Raw genomic sequence first — 14,984 nt, 5'->3', positions numbered from 1 at the left:
TCACGTTTATATAGAGTGAAGTAGAAAATAAATGGTGAAATTTTGATAACGTATTTAACTTCGCCCAAGGATTCACGGGTTATACGCATTCCTTGTGTAATTTAGTTATCATACCGAAAGATAATTAGTCTTCGTTGTGGGGCGGCATAGAAGAAGGATTATTCATCAGATTTTCCACGATCTTACGTTGGTCAAGGAATGCATAAACCTCGTGGTCCGTTACTTTCTGAACGTTCGCCCATTGCCGAGATTAGAGCAGCCAGCATTACTCATTCTCCGACCTAATTGCGCGCGGTTCTGCGACGAGGAAAGTGTGTACGCGGCGGCGCGACGTGTACCACACCGTTCAAGCGTTGTTTATTCGAGTCTTGAACGAAACATTTTCGTATCGCGAGGCCCCGTCGCTACGTCCAGCATGCCGGTTACGTAGCTGGCATTTTAAACTGGTACACTCGGAATTGAAAAAAAGCAGGCATGAATGGCGCCTTGGAGGTTTCGTTTACACCGGCTCGCTTGAATATCAAAGCACAAAAGGGGGCTTTAAGCGTCGACGAGGACGAGCCGCGTGTGTTGTTTAGAACATGAGCCACCAGACCATCGCAGAATTAACGCTAGACTGAGTTTTTATTTTTCCAACTTTTCCTCTTAACGCGTTGTTTGTTGAAAGAGAGAGAGAGAGAAAAAAAAAGAAACGAAAGCGAAAGTGTCGCGAGACGATTCGACATTGTAACGTGCGTAAGCGCTCGCGAGTGTCCGACACTTTAGCGTGTGGGTGCATTTAAATGCAGCAGTAGGCCACGCGACATGCACGATACGTGTATGTATCTATATACACGGGATTTCATTCCTGCCATCCGGTTAAAACAGAACGAAAAATAAAAGGTGAAACAAAGCGGAGAGTACGTTTTCCGAGGGAGTTTCATAATACCTTCTTGAATAGAAGCACCGGGATAGCCTTACACGCGCGTTTTATAATGCCGTGTTGTGCGTGCGGCCACAAACAAAGAGTTTACCTTGCAGCTTTTCAAGAATAACACCGGTGACACGTGGCTGAGACCAGGCCGACAAAAAAAAAAAAAAAAAAAAGAAAGAAATTAAATTCCCTCGTTCGCGTGTTACCATTCTTAACCCGTTCTCGTGCAAACTCCAAAGGATTTACCAAAGTATTTAATTATTCCACGAGATTTATGAGTCGATTTTTTAACACGTCCATCAAAATTGTGTAGATAAAGTAATGGAAAAGAGATTTAACTAATACACGTCTAACGATACCATTAACGGTAGAAAGGTTTCGGTAAATGGATTATTAGATTGCCTTTCATTCGAATGACGAGTAATCGCGTCTTTTCCACTTAACCGGTTAACCTTTGCAATTCTAAAGTTCAAGATTTTTTTTTTAATTAACTCTTGAGGAGATATGTCTGGGTAGCAATTTTTGTATTTTGTACTTGACACGAAAAGAAACGGAAACTTTCTTGATTATGAAATAGTATAAAGAATCTAGCTTCGTTATTTTCAGTTTATTGATTGACCAGGTATTCCCAGGTGTAATACCAGCAGCTATGTACTCGCGTCATTGTACTTTAGATATCGAGCGTTGATCTATTACATCGGCTAGATTAGTTTTCACGGTGTGGATTGCGCGAAATAAAAAGTTTCAAAGCCCCCGGGGATCCATTGTAAATTAGATCATTTATATTCCTTCGTTACATCGGCTCTCGATTTCTGTAACCTGCCTCATATTCTGCTGCTCCGTTCTTCGAAAAAAAAAATAAAAAAAAAATTGTGAAATTTTCGAATAACGATAAAACTGTTCGAAAGCAATCTTCGAACAGAGAGGGGAAAAAAATGATAAAAATTTCGAGCGACTTTGAAAACTATTATACTTCTGATACGATCCATCAAAAGTGATGTGATCGATGATTGATCGCGAATCGTCTCACTGTCAAGGGCAATACGATGGAATTTCGTATAGCAAAGCATCGGGAAGTTGATTTTCGTGTATTTCGGGGAAAATATTTTCCCCGATGTCGTTTGTATCCCGATTATTTGTGCGTCGAGCGTGTAATCGATTTGTCATAATGACGTGCACTTAAATTATCTACACGTATCGTAGTTATATTTAAGTGTAAAGGGATTTATGGTTGTACAACGTGTCGGTTACGATATACAGGCGAGTTTCAGCCAGCCACGCGCAGCCTCGTAAATCAAAAAGGCTAGAAGTTTGTTAGAGATAGGGAGGAGGTGAAACGATCTTTGTTGACTAATGTACACGATTAATTCGTATTAACGCTAACATGCCCGAGCAAGTTTAGAACGATTAATCCGTATCGTAACGGATAGAATCATCCTCGATTCAGACGCGACTGGAATCCCCGGGAAAATTGGAGCAACTCGACTTCAGACCAGAGGATGACCATCTACCGCGCGAGATGCAACGAGTCTTTTGTGGTATCAAGGTCGCTCGCGATGCCAACAAGTTTTAGAACAATGCAGAATGCAGTTTAATTTCGTTTTCTTGGTCTCAGAACCGGCTGGACGTGTTTTCTTCTGGCGGACTTTAGGGATCGCTCATACCGAATCTCACTGGACAATATCACCAAATACGAATCGCTATCCCTTTCTCGCTTGATCAAATTTAAAATTAAAAAACACTTAATTGAAATTCCAGAAAATTTGCACAAAATTAATCGGCAATCGTGTTGCAGTATTTTCGAAATGATAGGCATCGAAGGTCTGAAAATGTAGATTGATATGAAGAAAGCTTAAAGTGCAGTCGCCCACTGAGAATACTGGCTTGGAAATTACACGCACGTGCTTACGCACATGCACTTGGTCACTTGTACACGCGTGTAAGTCTACCTTTGTGTTCGTGCGAACCATTACACACGCGTAAGATACTTAGCACGTTGAATGTCACCAATGATCGACACCGTGAATTCAATAAAATATCATTCTTATTATAGTGCGCTATACCGCACACGACCATTTCTATCGCGACATTCCAAGCGAGTTAGAAATGTTCTAACGATCTTAACGCACTCGAACCCGCGTTTTCCTTGTAAAGCGGTGTTTTTTATGTACAGTTCCACCGGTGACGTGTTTCATCGTAATTTCAGTTGGTAGCGTAATTCTTAGCGACAATCGAGGCAGTCTTTGCAGTAATTGATTAATTGAACTGGCTTCAGTAGATTCGCAGATTTAACTGAGTCATGCAATTACCTGAAAGGAGGATTTCCTGTTTAGGCTACGGAATTAAGTGGGTGTTCGTAGATACGGTCTATCCGTGGCTGGCATCGTGTCGAATTATGCACACTTTGTTGAAGAACTTAGATTGAACCACTTCGATGTTTCGATATAATTATTGGATTTGATTGTAATTATGCTTATTAGTATTTATAAATCAAGGCAGTGCTATGCAACGAATTCATAAAATTATATTTTCTCTTGAAACAATATTCAGAAATTTTATTGAAGGATCAATTGTCTAGTCAACGAAGTAGGTATTGGTGTTAGTATGCTCGAGAAGGTGGTAGTAGTTCCTTGGGATCGAGTAATATATAATATGTGACCGATTTAACCCGGCACGCCGTATTGTAAGATTACGTAAATCACGTTAAGGAGCACCTTGCCTGGAAGGAATCCCATATATTATTCCACTCCTAATATGGCCGTACGTGCGTGCATCCCTGATGGTTCCTGTTCCTTCAGATGACACGATATCAACCCTTCCTTCTGTCGCCTTCCTTGGAACGTTTATTTCCGGTTTATGTTCGTCGTATACAGCTGTTTAAACCCCTCTGAAGGGAGTGACATTTTTCTTCTTCCTCTTGTTATTCTTAACTAGCGTTTCACAAGTCTTTTTCTTCAGCTTTGAAAAAACTAATCTCCATAGGGGTTGAAATGAACGACAATAAATTTAGCTGTATTAATATTAACAAAATTGGATAATTTAGATGATTTTATTATCAGTTAGCAAATAAATATTACAAAAGCATTGCCAGTATATTTTGTCATTCGATGGAAAATTGTTAAGTACAAGTAAAAATGGGTATGAGAACCGCTGTGCGGGTCTTCCGAGCGAGAACCTCCAGGAAAGGGTTAGAGGAAGGGCGTGTAACTCTCCGTTATCTCGCCGTGCTTCCGTCGGGGGGTTGAACGCGTCGTAGGGGGTGGTTTCTCAGCGGGGTAAGAGGTACGGCAATGGCAAAAGGGACTCGAGGGCCAGTACTCTGAAGTTAAAAGAGGTCCGCAACATTTTCATGATTTTCCCAGGCTAATTGTTATGCATGGCGCACATCCCGACCGTTTAGCCTTTAAACTCCGCGATCTCCCTCTTTCTTCTTTACCTTCTCCTTTTCTATCCTCCTTTCTACCTCGTTCGCTCCTCTGATCCGGCAAGTATCTTCCGTCTCCGTTGCAAAACGCCGTCGGCCACCATCCACGTTCGCAGTTTTCCAGCTACGTCACTGAACCTCACGTTCTTCTACTTGTACACCGTAACGTTCGTGCGATTCCCTTCTTCTTCTCCTTTCTTTCTTTTTGTTTTTTTATTTCTCCTCGCAGCAACGTGATAAGGGCGCGCACGTGTTTCCGCACCCTCGCCTTGCAACGAACGCCTTCTGGGAGACACCGATACCGGTCGGGTCACGAATCGTCTGTTAGAGTTTTAAGGGGTAACCGAGATTCCCAAACTTTGGACTCGTGCTTTTTGAGTAGGGGAACGTCTTATTGAAAATTTTTATAAGAGTGCTGGTTAATCAGAAAAATGAATGTTTCAAATTTGCTAAAAACTCTGCGAAACCGTGTTTCAGTTTCGATAGTAATCGAGTATTCTCTCTTCTCCTCGTTCCGCGTAGCTGTATTTTCAAATGTACACTGCAGCTGTATTGAAATAATGATTTACAACAGAGGTGAAGAGACTGGACACTGGTCGCGCACGTTGTTTGCTTATAAAGTTTATGTATACACGAGGCAACGTCGACCACGTAACTCGGTGTGTTATCGACGCGAAAACTCGAATGTATGTAGGTCTTTGCGATCTCTTTCTCGAATATGCATCACGTAATATCGTAGCGTAGTCGATACATTAGGCAAACACACGAAACACGAGCGTGTACAGTTTTTAAATATTCCTCGGTAATGTCGTTTAATCGTCGATACGATGAATAGGGGGATACCTTGAAGGTAGTAAGAAAACGTGGCGTTTTTAAGACAACGAGTTTCTGAAAGTTTCGCAAGTGCTATACGTCGCGGCAATTACCAACCCTATAGATAGACCGGTGTTCTTGATTTATTATTTTTAGTACAGACGTCAGTGTTATGGGTTTTCTCGCGGGGTATAAAACGGCAGGGCAAAGCCACTCGTTTCCTTTCTATACCCGTGTGTATGCCGATTGGCTAAGTTTAGCATTGTACCTAGCTTTGATTTCAATAGTAAATGACACTCGGATGCGGTAGTTTACCGTGTTGTAACGATGACGATTTGTGACGTTGGCGTGATAGTAGCGAGAACAATGAGGCTGATGCGTGATCTGTTATCTTTACGAAGAAACGCCATTGCACCGCCGTTCGGTCACGATAAACAAGTCTCATCCCGATGTAAGACTACGCGTTCACTGTACGTTTTCAGCATGAAAACAATCATTTCGTAAGCTTTCACAAATATTTTGCACGTTTCGCTATGTTTCACAATTCCTCGATCCCGCTTTTCACCTTAGAAAAACATATTATTAGACTGTTTTGAAATATCTAAAGTCTAACGCGGTCTAGCGACACGAAAGTATCGGAAATAATAAAAGTTCGATGCGATAGGTGTTATTTCTTCTTTATGTCATCAAATCGTGTCAGACTTCAAACATTTCCAAGTCGGTCAGTGTTTGCTGAAACTTATACTTTTAATTAAAACTTTGCGGAGTTACTTCCATGAAAATTTAAGTTTCAAATTGACGTGCCATAAGTGCTATGTTACAACTTTTTATATCATCAAATTATGTCAAATCTCCTATCGATCATTTAATATACGACATGACTTTAATATAATCCATGAAAGATATAGAAAATAATTGTTTCAGCTTTATTTATTCTGGGTGCTATATCGAACGGCAAATCGTGACTTCGGTATGACAGTAAGAAAAGGGTGACGTTCTGACGGCGCGGCGTCGCAGCGTCGACACCCAACGACGCGAAAGACCTTGTACCGAGGGGGAAAGGAGCCTCGGGGAAGGGTTAAGCGTGTCCGGTCGGGAAATAACTTTCTTACCTACTTACGCCTTCATCTCCTGAGGGCAACTAACTACGAAACGTCTCGAAACTCTTCGCTTCCTATCGTATTGTGATGTCGAGGAAGGTGTCTTCCTCGAGGGACGGGCTTTCTTGTTTCGCGTTCGACAGACCGGGACCTCAGCAAACTTTACTACACCGAACGCTGTTCTTCCTCCAGAAAATTCAAACACCGATATCATTTCTACGTTCGCTCCTTATCGTGCAATTAAAATTCAATTAACGTTCGAGCCAATCTGAACTAGATAACCCACATTGCTTCTTCTTCGCAAACAAGGTAATTAAGAATGTATCGGTTCGAATTGGCGATAAGGAAACATGGCTACCGGTGTCGAGGATCAATTAATTTGAACGCGTGCTTCGGTAATCGTAGAAAAGTCGAATCTGTAAAAATCGAAGAGATTACTCGAGCGTTAACCAACGGTTTTGCTCTCTCGTTTCTCGGCCTCGTCAGGGGATGCGAAATGGAATGGTGTGCTCGTGTGTAAGCTCTAACCTCCCGGGACACGCGATCTCTCGTCCCTCTGTATTGGCCATTGTTTATCCGTACTTGCATGCGCACTTACGTGAATGCAAACGGACACCGGCATAACGAGCCGTATTTTCTAGCGTGTCGCGCGCGACCAATATCTGGCTGCACGAAGCACGCACGTGGCTACGATATAGGGTGGAGAACGTGGTCGTCCAGTGTGTTAACTTTGATAACGTGTGTTTCAACGAAACTACTTCGTATCGGTGGCCTTCGTTTTACGCGTGCGTCATGTTATTGCTCGTTGATACACGATTTCAACCCTTTCATTGCGAAACTCATCGTATCACAGGTGCGAATCTATTTGGAAAGTTTCAGCCCTTAATAATTTGGAATATTTCCAACGACACTCGTTTCCAAAATGTTTTCTAATTGATAAATATTACTAAAAATCGAAGAGTCGTAGCTATATTTACCAACGATATCGACTCGGCTACGTCTCTCTTGCTTACCCGTGAATATATTATAAACCAGAGGCAGACTATTCCTGAATTATTGACACGCTAAATATTTCAAGCTTCTTTGTCCTGACGTCGCGTGGCAATTAACGGGATCGTTCTTCCATCGAATCTCGGCAAATGGAATTATTGTTAGTTAGCTAACACGATTTGCCCAATTCTCGTGATCCGTGTCAACGGCTGGGACCACCTGTGGGCTTATAGCAAAGTCGCCCGTGGAAATTTGAAATCAGAAGAGAAACGGACAGGTTTCTAATTAATTTTTTAATCAATCGCTGTAATTGCTCCTCTGTCATAAAGATTCATTGTCCCCTTCTTCCGAAGGAGTTCCGTCCAGGACTGGCGGTAGCAATTTGCGAGCATCCTCGGTGCCGAGTATATATCGTTACAGTTTCATGGACGTGCAAGCGTGTATCTGAACGTTGCACGCATATTTTCCACGTAGTCCCTGGCATTGCGTGTTTCGATAACACGGCCGGTCCGGGTCGGCCAGTCGGCGCGGTATTTTATGCTCTCGCACCTTCCCTCCTAGTCGAATGCAGTCTCTTCCTTTCAACGCGATATCTTCGGGCTTGCACTTTAGTCGAACCTGACCGCCCACGTGTACGTGTGTACGTACAGTGTTGGGATCGTGAATCGGTTAGATCGTCCAGTGACGCGATACACCTCGTTTTACTGTTATTACGCGTCCCCGGACTGGCTCTCGTATCCTCGCGACTTTACTGTCCCGATAAAATCTGTCGAATGATAAGTGGCACAATTAGCGATATATAACTACCGCGCTCGTTCCAAGCGCCGATACCTTTGGCGATTCGGTGAAACCGTAGAGAGCAGCAGCTTTGCTTTTCCAGATGCAGTTTCGTTGCTTTTTTACAACGTTGTAACGAGACTCGCGTAGCCCAACAACGGTGGCTACGATCGATGATAAAGGATGTATGATTATCTTTTAAAACCCCGGAACGTTGTTACGAAGCTTGCCACGTAACGAATTGAAATTTTGTTTGAAACGAGACTCCTCTCGCTGTTATACGCTTTAAGATGGCCGCGGTGAATGGTACGCATGGTTCAAAGGAATCGTACATTTTTAATGATGTAACGCGATCGTTTGTAATGCTTTACTCGCTACCATGAATGAATAAAAATAATACCGGGTGTACGTTGAAGATTGTATCTATTTCAACCAATTTATTCTGATGATGCTATGTAAAAGTGAAAATATTTAATGAATAATTCAAAAGAAACAGCTAGATTCCTTTATGGGCACACGAGTGTATATCCATCTCCCTCTTTTGTGTGGGTGGCACAATTTTATCGCGTTCACACTAACGGCTGGCTGGTGTATTTAATCTCCGATACACGGTATTCTACATACCTACGTATCAATGATGATGAATTCCTAGCGTTACTGACGTTTGCCCGGCCGTAATACGCAGGCAACTAGCGTGTAACGTTAACCTTTGACACGACGCGTTACGATCAATTAATTGTACCTTTTAAAATTTCTGATTATTATTATGATCATCGATGTGGCCGGTATCACGGTGAAATATTCATCTGGACCGTATCAAAATTGCGTGAGAATTTATATTTTCCAATAGTCAGCCGCAACGGCAATTTTTGATAATTTACTGGGCGTTATTTCGCGTGCTTTATATTGCCGATGGGATGCCCCGAAAGCGTTAATAATCAAACAATTAAACTGGCCGGAATTGTTGGGCGAAATAATAATAACAAAAGAAAGAAATAAAATATCGGTCGAATTCTCTGCACGATTGAGATCGCACCCTCTAAAACCATTCTAATTCCAGCGTTATACGAACGTTTCTATCGATCGTAAACTCGACACGCTCGACGTCTATCCGCTATCAAACGATTCGGTTTGTCCGTTGTTTGGATTTACATCGAAATCTGTGGAGAACGATCGTAGAAAGCGTCGATTGGCTTCGGTAAACTTCACTTCCTGCCGGTGGAGAAATAAAAACAACGATATCTTCTTTTTTCCCCGAAGAATTATTTTTAATTCAACCGGAGGTTGTAACAACAAAATGTCAAAGTTGCCTGTTATCTATTCTTGCAACAAAATTTAAACATTAATCAAACGTGTAGAAATTCTGGACTCTGGCTCGCGCAACGATACACACGTATACCTGCCATTCACTTTCCATGAAAGTTTCAGCTATTAGTGGTGGTGCAAAATTCGCACACCAGTCGAGAGAGAAATACTCGGGTGTTCGACTCATCGATCCACTTTATCAGTATCCTCCTGACCGCGATATTTCCCACGACCAATCATCTGGGAACTTTCGTTGTCTGGATCCTAGCTGTTCGTTTATTTTTTTCTCTTTTCCACATTTTTATCGGTTCCTTATCCGTCGACCTGTGTCTGACTCGGTTCCAATTCGAGTAGAAAACGTTTAGCGATACCGGTTGCCGGTATCGGAAACCGACCGGCCACGTAGAACTAAATCGTGTACGAGTACACACGTCGTGCAAATGCACACCCTTCCAACCCCTAATGCCAATGACCTGCTCGCTTATAGGCACAAAGTCCCTAGCTATATCTGACCGTCTGTATGTTGCCTATTCTTAGCCACGAGGAACTCCATATGCATAGTGTATGTACATATACATACGTGTACAAACGTATGTGCACCCAACATGGACGGCTCTTTGGTGTGGATCTTACACGAGCTGCTTATACAGCCAGCCGATAACGTATTTCGTTTAAGATTTAAGTGTGTTGTTCATGGACGGGTAAGATCAATCTGTTACGACTAGGAAGTTTCTATTTTCGAACGTTCTATATAGAAGATTAACATAGAGAGGAGGGATCGATCACTTGACAAGCGTAAAATTTTTAATTCCTCTGAATAATAGACCGAGTAAAATTTTAACGATAGCCTGGAAAGAAACGAGAAAGGTCGAGCGAGTTTCGCGGTTCGTGAAAGAAAACCACGTCGTGTTAAAGAAGCAGCAGGAAGAGAACCGTCAGGGCCATTTGATAAGCAACCATGTTCATTATTGCACATTAGCCCAGTTATCGTCACGCCTTCCTCTGCTTAGTTCTTGCTTCTATTTCTCTCCGTGTTGGTCGTTTTATCAGCGACGTGGTTGATACGTAGGCAGATATATGGAACGATTCGAATTAGAAAAACTGGTCGCCAGGCAGAGCCTTTTACTTCGAGAAAATATTCGATGTTAGATTAAAATCTGAATATTCCGAAAGGTTGCGAGTGCAGATAAATTCGAAATGAAATTTACAAAATTCTAATATATTCGAAGAAGAAAAAAAATGATAAGACGACGGGTTAAGGAATGTAGAATCGAGAGCAATACGAGAGAGAAAATTCTTCCTACACTCAATGAGGTGTGCACACGTTTGACTGGGGAAAAGGGGTGGGAACAGAGGGGTTCGCGAGCAGCCAGGTTTAATGAAAACAATCGGAGTTTATAATCCACAATAAGTCTCCCGCCATGGGTCCCGAATTCTCTCACCTCGATCCAAGCAGTGGCAAGAGGTCGAGTGTCGAGAAGGCAGCTCGTACCTCGTAGGACTTTTAGGAGGAGCGAATTGGCGGCTACGTTCCACCAGACGACGGGGGTGGCTTTAACGCGAGCTATGGAAAGGGTTGGAAAACGAAGGGACCCGGTTGTACGAGGTGGAAGGAGGAAAGGGTGGTATAGCGAGAAAAGGAGAAGACGGTAGACGACTGTCACGCGAAATGAGGTGCGCGTTGGTGAAGAGACGAGACGAGGGTGAGAGCGGAGAAACCGGTGTGCCCCACCCTCTCAGGGGCTATTAGCAGTTTAGCTTCTACAAAAGCCTTCTAATTGTACACGAAATTTGCTTGGTCTACCGTTGCTGCCGCTCGACAATATACCTTCTCGCTATGATGAGAGAAAGAGTGTGTATACGTGTCGGTATATGAACGCTAAGGGTGAAGGGTGGGACGGCAATACCGGTGGAAGGTGGAATGAAGTCGACTCATTCCTCCGACGTTTGTTAATTTGCCACGCGAATGCATTACCAGCGAAGGGGTGGTATTCTTGTAACACACAAACCAGTAAATTCAAACTTGTCGTCTTTAAACGATAGATATAGATATCGGATGATCCCTTAAAAAAATATAGGAAACAAATGATGCGTTTGAACGTCGGTAAAAAGAAAACGCTCGAGATTGAACAGTTTTTTCTCGCGAGCCACGATTTCTGCGGTCATTACCATTAGCAGAGAATCGAGAATCCGTGGAGAATAGTGGGCGAAAGAAAAGGCGGACTCGGGATTCAGATTTTTCATTAAGGAGACGTCGACTCAGCTATCCGGTCACCCTCTCGGATATAGGGGGGGTGTTGGGGGTGTGGATGCGAGAGGCAAGCAAGAAGGGGACGGATGGCAGAGGACGGCTGCAGACTCGCGGTATAATATGGCGGATTAATACGCGCAAAATCTGCCACCTAAAAGTTATTAATGACTGGCAAGCCGGTAGCTCGCCGTGCGACGCGTCAAAGATTTTATAAAGGAGGGTGGCCACCCTCCTTTCTTCCTGCCACCCACCAGCGTGACGCGTCCATTCCTCAAGGGCGTTGAAAGAAAAGATCCCGGAAAGCCAAAGTTGTCAGCTAGTTTGCAACCTGCAGGCTTTACCATCCTTTTTTTTCCCCCGTAAACGCGGTATAGATATATCACCCCGCAAAGGGATGGTCCTTAAAATTGATCGAACTCTCGAGCGCTTGGATCGATGGCGAAAAAAAAAAGAAAAAAAGAAAGATGAAGCGCGTTACAGAAACGATACCGGACGAGGAGTCGCGTCGGCGAAGGTAGGATTTGCAAGGGGTTGCCAAAGGGGTCGAAACAGGGGGTGCAGATTTGAACAAGAGCTCGGTTGCTATGCAAATTGGAAAGATAATAATCGATTGTCGGAGGATGGTTGCGTTGATGGGCTCGCGGATGAGCACAGCACACCTCCCCACCTGGAAAACACGCTGATCTCTCCGTCACACCCACCCACTCCCCCTCTTTTCGTTAACCCCTTTCGCCCTCCCGTATCGCCCATCCCGATCTCCCTCAAGGGAAATTATATAGTCTGCCCTCGACGTGCTCCCGGTCCCATAGACCGTCAAATACCTTACCTGTCCCGTCTGCATTCATTCCCTTCCGTGTCTCACCCCCTATATCGTCGTTCCATGGATCTCGATGGTGGACAGTAGGAATTTTTTTTCCCCCCCCCCGACACCTTCTCGTATCCGAGCTCGAGGAACGATACGATTGAAACTGCTCGATTTTTCACCTGGTATCGTCGTCGTTATGACGGTGCTTCGCTACTGCCGAGGAGCGGTAAGGTGAGACGGTTTGAAAGCGGCGCGAGATTACGCAAGGATCCTCGCGGAGGGATGTTTTTAATCGACGCGGAGGGTATTTACTCTGCCACGGTCTGGGAACACGGGTCACGATGAATAATGGTGTTTGTATATTTTTAAATTCATCGGCATAATGAACGGCCGTGTAATCGAATCGGAAGAATCGCAGAGGGTGTGGGTGGGAAGGAGATCGGCTGCTAATTGAAGAAAACCCGGGCGTGCATCAATCATCCGAATTGAAAGATCGCGTCGAAGCGTTCTCTCGCGCGGGAATCTTATCGTTCGTTCAATTTCTCATCACCGTCGACTTCTTTGTCCTTCGCGATCGCGCGAAATTCAATCAAGTATCGTCTTTTAATTAACAATTTATTGAATCTCTGCGCGTATGCTTGCAATTTCTGTACAATTTTCCTCGAAGGGTTGATTTCGATGAAGACGCAACAGATAAATTGGCGAACAAACAAGAGCGGATGAGAAGCGACGACGCGATTCGGTGTTAAGTAGTTAAATTCTCGATCCTCGACGAGCCTCGAGGATCGGGATAAAAATCCGCCGCGAAACATCTCGGGGCATAAATTAAGCTGCCGGCTGGAGCGGGTAAGTGCGAAAGGAATAAGAGGAGAGGAGAGTGCTTGTAAAAGCGTAGGCCAAACGAGCGACGAAGGTCAGGAAAAGAGAACAGGCGGTCGTTCGCAGAAACGAAAGGGTGAAACGGAAAGGAAGGGATAGAGAGAAAGAGAAGAGGGGGTGAGGAAGAATGAGAGTTTCGTGTTTGCGCATATTCCTCGCAATATTCTCTGTTTATCTCTATTGCCCCTTGTTTATCCAGTGTCCGTCCGTCCGTCCTTCTGTTTTTGTTTTTCCTTTTTCCTACGGCCAGGTCTTTGCATGGCCAGGCTGTCGCTGCTCGCCTCTGTCCTCTTCCTTTCCATACCCAGGTACGAACCTCCACCTATTTGTCTGTCTACCTTCCTGCTCGCGCCACCTTCTATATATTCCTGGCGGTGTTTACGTTCGAGATAAAGCGAGGAACAAACAGCGGGCATCGGACTCTCATGGTAACCGTACAGTCCGTCATAGCATCGTCTAATGTGGTCGACAAAGCAAGGGATTGTTTGAACATTTCGTTCTTTTTATTCCTTGACACTTATTCTGAGCATTAGGAAGTATTTCTTTATCCATCGACTCTCGAAGGGGGTGAATTTTTCCCGATCAACCTAATAGGCTATTAGATTTCTTGCATTCGATAGTACGTGCATTGAACTGGTCAACACGTTCGTCCCTTCGAGTCAAATGTTATTTCCAGCGACGAAAAGCTTCGTTCACGGATACGATGGAAATGATGATGCCTCGTTAACCATCACATCGTATTATTTTCGCTTCGTTCCGGTGCGCGATTCCGAGATCGCGCTTACCCGTTTGCCCGGTGGATGTAATGGAAAAACACCGAGATTTATGCGCGGCTACGAATCAGTATATATTATACTGGAACAAATATTTTGTACGCGGAACGACGGTGTCCGATGTGTACCTGCGTCACGTGATCCACCTTGTTATTCTCTATACGTTCTCTCGAATCCATCGACGAGCGAGACAGTAGGCGGTAGACGGATGAGAAAGGGACAAAGAGGAAAGGCAGAGAGGTAGGTGGACCCGGATCGAGAGAACAGGGTCTTTGGATACGAGGAAATCTAAAAAAGAGAGAAAAAGAAAGCGGCCGGTACAACGCGCACGTTACAACGATTGTTTCTCTCCGCCTGGGGAGACGAACGCGATACGATAAAATCGATCCTCCACGGATCGGGCTATCGATCTCGTAAACAACCAGAGCCTCTCGTAGGTCGTATCGCGAAGAAAAGCCGCCAATGAAGCCCCGCAGCATGTTGATCCAATGCATTTACAATAACGACGTTGTTTATCTGTCGGACGACAAACGACTGCTTGTTCTAGGCCCCGTCACCCCTACACACCACCCACCCCATCCCTATTCCTGCTTGCTCCCATTCTGCTTGCCCCTGCTACCTACCCCACTCCCCCTTTTCACCCGCGCTGTTCTTCCTCCTTCACAGTATCAACGTCGACCTCCTCCACTTTACCCCATTCATCTCCGTCTCTATCGCCATTCTCCGTCCGCTCCATGTATATGCAATCGTCGTTATATATTAAACGCGCTTGCAAACTGCACGAGGTTTCGATGCACCAGCCAAGTGTACACGATGCGTCTGGGTGCTGTTTATTCGTCGATGAGGGATTATCAAATAGGGATGTTTCGTGGATTCCTATACTTGAGAAATATTTTAGAAAACGTTTAGATATTCCAAGCTTGAAAATCTCTATGTCGAAAGTTTGTAACAAAT

The 14,984-nt window shown here is 44.1% G+C and overlaps 1 protein-coding gene across 16 annotated transcripts in view; it reads left to right on the top strand.

Annotated features, from left to right (window-relative positions):
• LOC114872712 (forkhead box protein P1-like) overlaps nt 1-14,984 on the top strand; it is a 177,892-nt gene that overhangs the window by 27,403 nt on the left and 135,505 nt on the right. The window lies entirely within an intron of this gene.

The sequence above is a fragment of the Osmia bicornis genome, chromosome 14, assembly GCF_907164935.1.
Source record: "Osmia bicornis bicornis chromosome 14, iOsmBic2.1, whole genome shotgun sequence".
NCBI lineage: Eukaryota > Metazoa > Arthropoda > Insecta > Hymenoptera > Megachilidae > Osmia > Osmia bicornis.
The sequence above is the reverse complement of the archived record's forward strand: the minus strand, read 5'-3'. Positions and strand labels throughout refer to the sequence as shown.